Source organism: Pteropus alecto, unplaced genomic scaffold (genome assembly GCF_000325575.1).
Source record: "Pteropus alecto unplaced genomic scaffold, ASM32557v1 scaffold538, whole genome shotgun sequence".
In the NCBI taxonomy this organism is placed as follows: domain Eukaryota; kingdom Metazoa; phylum Chordata; class Mammalia; order Chiroptera; family Pteropodidae; genus Pteropus; species Pteropus alecto.
The window spans coordinates 109,668-121,767 of NW_006440657.1; the positions used below are offsets into that span (position 1 = coordinate 109,668).

Genomic DNA, 12,100 nt, shown 5'->3' on the forward strand with positions numbered 1-12,100 from the left:
CTATAACTTCCAGAGGTAATCTATTTATTAGGTCAAGGAGTGTTATGACTTGTTTTCTGAGAATAGGCCAACATGACAAAAGAATCTAACAATTGAGTATCTGATTCTAAGCTCTTTTTCAAATTATGGATCTAAGTCCTAAATCCTTATTAGTGTCCCTCCCCTTATACTTACTAACAATGCCTTTGCTGACTGATCTCAGTCTTATCAGGTCTTAATTTAGCACTAATCCCTAACTACTTTAGGCAGTGAGAATTACTGTTATAAAGAAGTCCCTGACCATCACAAGGGCAAGAATGCTTGAGATCTTTGGTCACAGCAGTGTCTTTGCTATCTTGACTATGTTTTCCACTACTCCCACAAAGAAAAACAAGCAATTGGCTCTTTTAGAAAACTAATCTTTCATGGGATTCCCCATAAGGCAACTGAGTCAATGGATCACAATGTCTTAGAACTTTGGAACCTGGCTCAACAGAGCTGGAAAGGCCTTCCCAGATCATTTAGTCTGGTCTGCTCATCAGACAATATGGGGACACTAAGGACCTAATTGGGCAAAAGCCCAGGTGCTAGGTGTATCTCCCTTGTTTTTTCCACTTATTTGAAGCTGTGAAGGGAAAGAATGAAATAGAAAGTGAAGAACCAAAGTGTCTCAATTTATGAGCTCCAGAGGCTCACTTCTGAGACTGCACCAACTAGTACACTATGGCAGACTCAAGGCCAGAGATAGTCTGTAGCTGAGGAAACTATCCCTGTAATGACCATTCAGTCCCCAGCCTCTGCCATATTTATCTGTTGGCTGATATTCATATTAGATGCTCACAGTCCCCATAGAAAGAGAATAGCACAAATCTTGGCAACTGTTATGATATTACAGGTGTTAAGTGGTCATGCCAAGCTCCAAATTCTACAAATTCAGAGTATCCTTCTCCAGAGTTCCTTTGTGAATTTATTTGTGAATCCCTTAGACTTATACTTCTTCTAGCCTTTCCCTAATAGAAATATAATCTGTTATCATCATTTAATTGGCTTAAGTTTCAGGATGTTCCTTTAAGGGAGGACACATTGTGGTTTCTCATTAATACATTGTTACTCTTCTATGAAATATATGCCATTGATTTTAAGGTTAACCCTTCCTGTTCTATCTCTTAGGATTTCAAGCTCCAGGTATATGAACCCTCTTCACCCAAAGTTGCCTAACATAGTACAGCAATAAATCATGGAAATTAATCTTATTCATGTCTATGTGCTACTTATGTAATCTCTCTCCCTGATAGCCTGATGGTGGATTCATGTTCAAGGTAAAGGATTCAGGGAGAGCGAGAAAGTCAAAACTAATGAATATATCTTCAAAGCGTCATAGATAACATGTTTGATGTTATCCCTCAATCAAGGACTGCAGCTACAAAACAATACTTATTTCTTCCCTTTATCCTTCCTTGGAGAAGAGAGAGGGGTGCACTGCCTCTCTGACATCCTTATTTGCTACCTTCCTAGCCACCTGGGATTTGAATCTTAGATGAAAAAATATCTCTCAGCATTAATGTCTACCCTAGGGTGAGGGTGGGTGCTTTCTGATTATCTTTGAAAGGTTGCTTGGAATCACATATTTGTTTCAGCACGCCTCAGGGAGCAGAACAGCTCCTCAATTTTTACTGGGAAATTTAATTCATTTTCCTGTCATTCCTTGAGTTCCTCTACTTTGCTTCACTCAAGGGGTGTACCTTGGAGGCCTGTTTGCCTTATTAAGCCCAGCCTCATAAGGTTAAGAAATGGCAACTGCCTGAATGCCCTTCCAGACATTCTCCAATCTGCTATTTAGAAAAGCGTAAATGTTTAGTGTAAATTGGCATAAGCATCTATTCTCTGAGTCTTGTTGAGTCCCAGTTTTACAGAGGATCTATCCCTGAGATGTAGGTCCTTTGCGGGCTCTTAGTATCCTGAAAAGTCTTCCTGAGTCCAGGTAAGGTAAAACTTTTCACCAGAAATGTGAAGCCATCAAGTGAGTGATCAATAGTAGGGGTTCCCTCAATTGCGAACTCCATTAAAACAGGGGAAAGGGTGTTTTTCATCTGTAGCTAACAGCACAGTGTTTGAAACAATGGAAGTGGGCAATAAATGCCAGCCAAATGAACAACTGCACGTGTGGAAGTAACTGCATTTGGCCCTGCTGCCAAATGTGTCTGGTTACAAAGACCAATGAGTATGTTTTCTTGTGCTTTTGAAAGCGGTAGTGGTGGGGGAACGGGCAAGGAGAGAACATGAGTCCACAAGATAATTGGGAGGCTAGGGTTTGGGCTAAGCTGAGGTTGGAGTTCTCTGGGTTTTGTTTGAGTTGGTTTTGTTTCTTCAAAAGTCCATATAGTCTAACGATTTTTTCATTCCAAAATTAAAAACTTTTAAAGGTTTCCCTTTGTCCATAGATATAAGAACAATCTCTTCAGGTTGGCTTTCACCTACCAATATTGCTTCATCTCCTTTGCATTTATTCACAGATTTTTGTGGAGTACCTATCAAAATATGCTGGGCACTGTAACTAAATACAAGGGCAACACAGTGAAGAAGAAACATAGCCGCTGCCCTCAGAGGGCTTATATTCTGGTGGGGAAGACAAATTTGGACTAAGTTATTGGAGAATAGTAAAATGAAGAAAATGTGGAAATGTTATGGAAATATATAAGAGGAGTAGTAGAAGTTGGAGGATGGGGTATCATGGAAGGTTTCCCTGAAACAGAGACAATTAAGATATGACCTGAAGGAAGAGCAAGAGGAAAGGAAGCAAGATGGACATAAAGAGAGGCAAAAAAAGAATGAAGTTGTTAGGGATAGGAGAGTTTTAAAGAGGGAAGTGCTGTAACAGGTTTACATTTTGCAAAGACCATTCTGAGCGCAGTGTAGAGAACGAATTACAGGGAGATAAGAGTAGGTCATTAGGTGAAAATGGTAGTGGCTTAAAAAGCGGAAAGTAATACATGCTAGGGAAACATAAAGCAAGGATACTTAACCTGGTCATGGAGATCAAGGAAGGCCTCCCTCAGGAAATGACGTTTCAAGTGAGACTTAAAGGCTGGGTTAGCCATGGTGAAAAGTTTGAGGATTTGAGGTGTTGAAGTGTTTCCAGTACAGAAACTTTGTGTTTTAGCCAAAGCAGTCCTCATTTTTCCTAACGCTTTGGTGACAACCTGGAATACCAGGTGCCTTTTCCTTCTAGCCAAATCATGTCTATCTTTCTAAGGCCTTCTAAAATCCCACCTTCTCTGATCACACCCAGAAAAATGAGGACTGCTTTGGCTAAAACACAAAGTTTCTGTACTGGAAACACTTCAACACCTCAAATCCTCAAACTTTTCACCATGGCTAACCCAGCCTTTAAGTCTCACTTGAAACGTCATTTCCTGAGGGAGGCCTTCCTTGATCTCCAGGACCAGGTTAAGTATCCTTGCTTTATGTTTCCCTAGCATGTATTACTTTCCGCTTTTTAAGCCACTACCATTTTCGCCTAAGGTTTCTCTTGTTTCTAGATTTCTATTCCATGTTTGTCACTTAGCATTTAAAGATACACTTTAGTACTTAACTTGGCACATATCCCCAAATTCCATGTAAGCTCCTTGAATTTATGAACTATCTTCAATTACTTTGGCATTACCCAGGGTTTTGGTCAGTAAGGTACTCATTGAATGAATGAATGAATGAATGAGGCATTACGGTCCCTGCAGACCTCCTTTAGTAATTCACTATTATCTGTGAAGCTGAAAAGGTCTGCTTTCCCTAAAAGTTTCTACAACTTGCATCCAAAGACCTAAGATCTGAAGCTGATAGCTCCTTCCCACTGGTCACTGCTTCTTACCCCCTTACAATTCTGCTCCCCTCCCACCACCACCACCTTCTATTGTTTCTTCTGTCTTCTGGTTGTCAGCCAGGATGAGAAAATGGTCTAGCTGTCCTCAGAGACTTACACCAGCCTGGACTGCTCTGCAGTACCATGAAGGGCCAGGACTTTTGTTCACAGCTGGGACCATGGTGAGACGGTGAGCACAGCTGACAGCCCCACTCTGGAGCAAACATCAATCTTCCTCTGTCCTCTCAGCCAAGTTTCACAGACCAGCTCTATTGAAAACTGGCTGCACTCGCCTGGGTCTCACTGACATACCACCCACAAATCTTGCCTGGGAGCAGCTGGGTGAATCTAGGCTTTGTACCTTTTAGGAACTGCCCTGGCTCTCTTCTCTATCCCCAGTTTCTAATCATGTTACCTCAACTCAGGGTCTTGCAAGAGCATGTCCTCCTAGGTCCCCACACCCTAAACAATGCCCAGCTCTCCAACCATATCTTCTCACTCCCAGCAGCATACCAACACCCTCATTTGCCCAGTATCACAGTAAAAAACACAATACAAAAGAACCAAACCAGAGTTTTCGATGTGTACTTTAGGGACCCTGCCTTTCCAAGCAGACTGGTCCCAGGTCCTTGGACACATTGTGTGTAATCTTTGCCTTCTAAAGACTTTCCCACTCTTTTAAACCCTGAAAATTGGATAGGGCCTGGATCCTCCAAAGACTGCCCTTTGAGATCCCAAGTGAGGACTTCTTTGCCACATTCTCCTCCCAGGTCTCCTCCTTCCTTAGCAACTTTGCCCTCTTCAGCACTCACCTGGGGTGAGAATGACACCCTGTTACACTCCGGGCTGCCTCTTGCCCCAAGAGTTCCTTTGCCTATGTTACTCTGCCTGCTGGCTAACACAGTTTTCACCAATTTGTTGAGGCCTGTTTCCATAGGTTTCAACCTCCCCTTAATCCCAAATGCCTCTTTCACTAACAATGGCTCATTTCAGCAAGGCTTCTTCAGGGGTCTGGTGGATGGGGACTGCAGGCTGGAGGACATTCCCCTTCTGGGATACCTTATCAGAACTTCTGGCACAGAACCTTTTTCAATCTAAAACACCTCCCGATTTTTACATGGTACATCCCTACTAAAGGGTGTGCATTCCACCTAATCCCTTGGTTAATAAGCACTCTTCTAAAGGGAAACCCATGTATGTTCTCCTCCCCAGGAGTGATTAATGACTTTTTTAAATGTTTTATTGTGGAAACTTTCAAAAAAATACACAAAAGTAGAAAGAATAGTATAATGAACACCCCATGGACCCATCATTAAGTTTCAACAATTTAGACCAAAGATGCAGCACTTTAAATACTACTGGTTTATCTTCCTTAATAACGTAACAGCTGAAAAATATGAAAGATGTAACTTTCATCATTACTAGCAAAATGGGGACTGTGGGTGCAGGTTATAAGCATGAACAAAGTTATCTCTGGAAAACTGACTCAAGGCATCCTCTTGTGGCAATGCTGAGATTGTAGGAGTCAGTGTAGACTGGTGGAAATCAGTCCTCTCTGTTGGTTGATGTATAACATGGATGATTTGACATAATAATTCCAAGTGAAGTCTGTGGTTCACAAAACCACAAATTTCAGTAAATTACATGCTGAATTATTGACTAAGGAAGGGCAAACCAAGGGATTATGTGCAAGTCTGGCATCCCAAGGTCACCCAAGGACTACATTGATTAGATTCAGGTTCTCAGTCATCTGAAATACCTATTTCTGCCAAATGGGTGGGTCAGTTGGAGCAGGGGGAGAGGGGGTTGATTACAGGAGGAGAAAACCGCTAGAAGAGAATAGATATCCCTAAAAGGATATTAAACTTTCTTATGACTGTTTCCACTGTTTGTCCTGTCTGTCATGGGCTAGCAAACTAGACTAATTTGCTGAACTGGTTTTAGGAAATCCCTTATGGAATGAGGCAAGTATAAATAGATAGAAAAACACTGTTATTAAAGAAATATCATTTTGCTTAGGCTTGAAATATTAGGGTTTTTTAACTTAAATTAACCAAACATTCTTTTAAAAATCATCCTATAAGCTAGTCAGAACCAAATGAAAAATATATCAAATTGACCCTAGGATGGAGCAATTTTATCTACTACCCAGAATCTATGGGAGGACACTGATGTCCCTCTCCACCATCCAGAACAGACTGACCACTACTTTCCAGACCTAGGGAGGTTCTCTTAGCCACAAGGCAAGATAAGCAAGACCAGAAAATACTGTTGGGCAGGGCGTTTTGTACCCTGTACAAGGTTATCCAACTAAAAAGAGACAAATAGAGGCTAAAATTTGTTCTTCAACTGCCCTGGTGAAGATCCAATGTCCCTGAGAAAGAAGAATGTTTTTCTCATTGTTCCACTGGAGTGGACACTTCATTGCAAGTTGTCTGCCCCTCAGGTAGCATATGTTTCTAATCAGCACAAAGGCATTTATGAGCAAATGGTGGCCTTGAAAATTAACATAGAGATCTTGGAGCCTCTGAGTGTTCTGTGAAGGCTGGGGCCACAAATATTCTCTGTCTGGCCATGGGCCTTGAAGCCAAAACATTGATTTAAGCTACCTTTCCCTTCCAGTTGAAACAGATTGTGAAGACAGTGGCTCAGCTGTAAATTCCAAAGGAAGAAGAGTAACTCCCATTTGCTGAGGACTCACTAAAAGTCAGGAATCTGCTGAAGCTTTATCCTACAAGTAAGTGGAAGAGACAGGTGAGTATTCACATTTGAGAGGTTGGCATGGCATAATGGGGGGAAATGGGCTTTGGAGTTAGAGAGAAGTCAGAATCTTTATTCTGAGATTTACTAGCTAGCAACTTGGAGTATTTAACTTCTCTGGGCTTCACTAAGGTAACATATGTAAAGAGCCAAGCACAATGCTGCCTGGCACATAGAAGGCATTCAGTTCTTATGTCTCTTTTTGCTACTACCCTGATTCCAAAGTTAATTCACATTATTCACACCCTCAGCCTTAAGACTTGACTCAGAGTAGAGCATAAGGATGAGTCTACTAGACAGAAAACGGGAGAGTCAGGAGATGTGGATCCCAATGCCAGACGCATCCCCTGTTACAGTACATTGAGTAAGTTACTCCCCTCTCCTGACCCCATCAATAAAATGAGAGAACAAGCCTAGTTTGAAAGCTGAAAGGAAAGAGCAGGAAATCACTTTTCTTGGGCACATGCCATGTATATGCACTATGCTAGACCCTTTTACATACCTTATATATTCTAAACCAGCACTGTCCCATAGAACTTTCTGTGATGGTGAAAATATTCTGTATCTATTGTTATCTAATATGGTACCATCAGGGAGAAGGGAAATTTCCTACTTCCACCCTTCTTTAGTTCTTACAGCTGGACCAATAATAAAATAATAAAATTGACACAAGGCAAGATTAATAGGAGAAAAAATTAATATGTGCCCATGGGAGAATCATAATATGATGCTCAGATGATAAAAGGGACTCAAAAGGGGGTCAAATATACGGTGATGGAAGGATACTTAACTCTGGGTAGTGAACACACAATGCAATATATGGATGATGTTTTATAGAATTGTACACTTGAAACCTATATAATTTTATTAACCAATGTCAGCCCAATAAAGTTAATTTTAAAAGAAATGATCAAATTAGGTAATTTTTATATTTTTTTAGACAAAGAAACAATCAATTTGTGAGCAATTGACAGGATAAAGAAAGTTAGTGTCCATTAGAAAGGAATCTAAGCAAGGTTCAGGCTTAGGTAGTAAATTAGTAAAGGCTTTACAAGGTTTGTTTATACAGGCTTTTTTGACTCTGGATTTCATAATTCTTGTGATAAGGCTATCTTTTAGCCCTCGGGAGAAGGGATGGCACCTATCACATAGAGATTTATTTCCTGCTTTGACAGAGACAGAGGAGAGTCAGAGAGCAACTCCTGCTCTGAGTGCTTTAATTCAAAATAATCGATATTGTGAGCTATCTTGGGGAAGCCTGCCCTAGGCCCTGCCAGCATTGATACTAGCCATAAGTAACTACTGAGCCTTTGAAATGTGATTAGTGTGACTGAGGAACTGAGTTTTTCATTTTAATTAATTTTAATTAATTCAAATTTAAGTAGTGACATGTCTAGTGGCTACCATACTGGATACTGCAGCTCTAAGATTATGAGGCAGGAATAATTATTCTCATTTAATGTAAGGTGAAACTAGGGCTCAGGAAAGCTTAAGAATTTGTTGAAAGTCACATAAATAGTAAACGACTAAACCAGATTCACAACCAAGCAATAGAAAGTTGAGCAGGTATACCAGGAATGTCAGATATACCAGGAATTACTGAGGCTCCACTACTTACAAGTTATATGACCAAAGAAAAATAATTATAGACTCTAGAACTCACTTTCATCATCTATAAAATAATGATAATTGTCACCTAATTTACAAGCTTATTGTTGGAATTAATGGATATACAGCCATATAGAGTGTGGCCCCTAACAGACTTTCAATAACTGTGTTTCCTCACCACTCCGATTTCCCACACACACAGAAAAAGTTCAGACATAAACTAAAAAAGACAACTTCAGGGTAGAGAGAGCATTGGGGAAATATAAAAGCAAGGAAAAAAAAAAAGACTTAAAAGGTTTTATGTGATATATTATGGAACAGAGATGAGGGAGGTTATTAAATCATCAAAATATTTCATTTATTTAGTTTGCTTTCCTGCTCTCTTCTTGACGTTAGTCAACATTAGCTAAAGTAGGGAAGAAAGTATCTGTAATGTATTTTGAGGCCCAGAAAGACAAGTTATTATGGCTGAACAAGAGTACTGTCAAGGGCTCAAGAAGCTGGTAAAATTCATAGTCTGGTTCCCTCCCGTACTTGTATGCACTGAGAAAATAATTTGACACTTCTACACATTAGTTTTTAATCTGTGTAACGGGACTGATAATATGCAGGGTGTCTCAAAACCTGTCATTTTTTTATTTTGCTTTACATTCTGTAGCACCCTCTAGCGGAGCATACAAAAATAAGCATTGCATAGTTCTAACTTCAGCGTGCATTGGAATCAGAAGTTTGTTATAACACGAATAGCCAAACCCTACCCCCAGAATTTTTGATTCATAAGGTTTGAGGTGGGGCCTGAGAATCTGAATCGGACAACTTACCAAAAGGTGATAACGATGCTACTGAGGTATCTGGGAAACACACTTTGAGAAACACTGCTCTAAATCCCACCTCCTTCCTGGTGGATGGGTGGGTTTGTGGGTGTGTGTGTGTGTTGTGTGTGTACAGCACAGGCGTATATGATTGATAACTGAAAGGGGTTTAACTTTTGTTGTTTGATTTTGATGTATTCGTACTCATCTAATAAAGATTTTGTGAGGAAGAAAAAAATATCCACGTGAAGGATATGAAACAGCATCTAAAATATAGAAAGTATGCAAAAAAACTAAAGATCAGAGAACATAAATTGTTTGTCCAGGGTCTCAGAACTAGTAGACGGTACAACGGGATTAAAAATTAGGTCTCTGATTCCAAAGACATAATAAAGCTTTAGTAGTACCACTACAGAAAATAGGGTGCAAATGTACATATCTAATAAAAATTTTGAAAGAAAAAGATCAGTTTCCAGTACCAGGGTCCACGTTCTTATGGTCTTTACTGACTAAACAGCCATCTGTATTTTCCGCCTTTTTTCTGAGCATTTGAAAAGGTGCACAGAAAGGGTTAGGATCTTAATCAGCATTGGTGCCTGGGGTCATTCATCAATTCTGACACCTCCCCCCACCCCACCCCACCCCCCCAAAAAAAGCAAGGAAGGCGGGGGATGGAGAGATTTTTTTTTTTTTTTTAAGGAGGAAATGAGAAAAAAACATTTAGATCTAGGGCCATAGTCCCCTGCCTGTTAGAGCTGTTTATAGAAGTTAATTTGATTTTCCCTAGCAATGAAAGATATGCGTGATCCCAATAGATTGGAGAGTTCAGCAAATCAGGAAGGGCGGGGAACAAAAATCCCATCATTCCAGGGACCAAACAGCCAATCCTTTACTGGGATTTGGCGGCACCTGGTGGCAGACTCAAAGAGGTATAAACCTCAGAGAACTTTCTGGAAAATTAACTGAGTGCGTACCTGCCTGAAGATCAGGACACTGTGCTTGGAGATCAGGACAAAAAGGGTAAGAGAGCCTCAGCCATCACAAGAATTCGGAGTCCGTAGTGGAGAGGAAGGCTATCGTACATATTCTCAGCAGAAAATTTTGTTTGTGCCAGGAGAATTGCACGTAACTTTGGAGGGGTGAGGGAGGGAACAGGGAATAAGGAGGAGAAAGATACTAGAGGACAGGAAAGAAGCTGCTCCTTGTAATTGCTAGTATGGTAATGCGAGGGTTTGGCTCTTAACCGTCGGAAGGCTATAGTTTACGACAGGAATGTGGTATGGAGAACGTGGGAAGTTTATTTTTAGGGTCTAAAATTAAATTGATAGGGGAGACCGAAATATTTCTAGCAAAGGCCTTGTATTCCTGTGGTTGTCTTGGCTGAATTATTTTTCTTTTCATTAGAACAATTTTCAAACATAAAACGAGAGAATGCTCCGTATAGAGCGCGCACACGCGAATACACGCACGCGCGCGCACGCACGCACGTCCTCGCTCCCGGACACGCACCGACCCCAACGCTAGGGATACACGCCTGCGCACACCCACCGCCTCCAGCGCCACGAGGGCTGGCGCGCGCACACACCCAAACCCCAAGGCCATACGAGCTCGCCCGCGCACACCCACACTAGCACCCCCACCATGCGCCCGCAGCACCCAGCATCCCCATTCACATACGTCAAAATCCCCACTCTGCTTTTTTTTCTCGAGTTGCGCAAGTGGCTCGGGGGTGTGGCCCCAGATTTGACCTCGCGCTTCCCCACTCGCGGGAATCTTAGATCATTTCCGCCCATCCTGTTTCCGCAGGCCACGTAGACACTTCCTTTTCCAGTGTGTCGTGAGGGGGGGAACCCATAATGCCTCCCGCAGAAAAAAAAAAAAGAACCTCTGGTCAGGGAACTCTGGGTCGTAAAAATAGGCCACGTGAACACCCTGCCCTATAGACTTATGACCCAACGACTGTCGCTCTCCTGGAGGCGGGCTAAGAACCTAAGAGGGCGAACGTCATTGGCCAGAGACTGCACTAAAGAAGGGAGGTGATTGGCTTACTTCAAGCCTTAACCATGAAGAAGCAGGTTGCTAGCACCCCCCTTTACTGCGGCGAAGTGTCATTGCTGACGTGATGGGCCTCGTCCAATCATTTGGTCATGGAACATTCTAAAACTTAGGCAAGACGACTGTGATTGGCTGAGGGGCATAAGCCCGCCTCCAGCGTGACGTGTCTGCCTATGGATATCAGTTGCCGGAGAAACCTGGCTTTACTATGGCGGTTGGAGGGACGGCAGTGAGCACACGTCGGCTGCTGGAAAGAACTGGATTCTCGTTTCAGGTTTCGGGGTGGGGGTGGGGAGAAAGGGTTGATGATTTTCTTTTCTCGTCGCGTATATAAACAGGATTAACTAATGGCTTCACAATCGGGCAGAACTGGATTCGGATTCCTATTCGCCAACGCCCAGCTCGGGCTGGCTCCTTTCTGTGTCTCGGTTTCCATGTTTGTAAAAGGGTGATAATAATAGTACCTACCTCAGACGTGTACCTCCGAGGCGTGTACCGTATATTTGTCCGTATAAGGCACTTAATAGGAATCCTGGCTCCGAGAGAGTATTGTGGAGAGAAAAACCCGTGTAACACAATGATAAAAAACAAATTATGTAAATTCATTGTAGTGCTTTTCCTGCCCATCAACTTATCCTCTAGAAGAAATTAGATATGAGAGAGACGTAGCAATCTGTACTGATGAAATGATATGCTGTTTGGGAATTAACTCAAAATAGCGGGGATTGGAATTTTCCATGTTGAAAAGTTTAAAGCGGGGGGCAGGGGGAAGATGGAGAACGAGAGCGAGCTGGAGATGAACCACATGCGATGAGTAGGCCTTGTTTGGATCCCGGTTAAGACAAACCAACTGTAAAAAAAAAAAAAAAAAAAACCAACAACAGACATTTTATTTGATGCGTTTTTAAAGAATTGATTATATTTTTAGTCGTCATAGTGGTATTGTGGTTATGTTTTCAAATTGTCTATCTTACAGAGATATACAAAAATACGGATTAAATAAAATATCTGGGATTGACTTCACAAAACG

At 41.6% G+C, this 12,100-nt stretch overlaps 1 protein-coding gene and 1 long non-coding RNA gene across 2 annotated transcripts in view; one reads left to right on the top strand and one right to left on the bottom strand.

Annotated features, from left to right (window-relative positions):
* LOC112484734 overlaps positions 1 to 11,177 on the bottom strand; it is a 42,636-nt gene extending 31,459 nt beyond the window's left edge. Inside the window, exon 1 of the long non-coding RNA XR_003048150.1 lies at positions 10,693 to 11,177. This is a non-coding gene — a long non-coding RNA (uncharacterized LOC112484734). The remainder of the gene's footprint in view (positions 1 to 10,692) is intronic.
* The window catches only part of MORF4L2 (mortality factor 4 like 2), a 15,150-nt gene continuing 12,984 nt past the window's right edge, over positions 9,935 to 12,100 (top strand). The window contains 1 exon segment of the mRNA XM_025051078.1: positions 9,935 to 10,035. The gene's annotated coding sequence lies outside the window, so the exon portion shown is untranslated.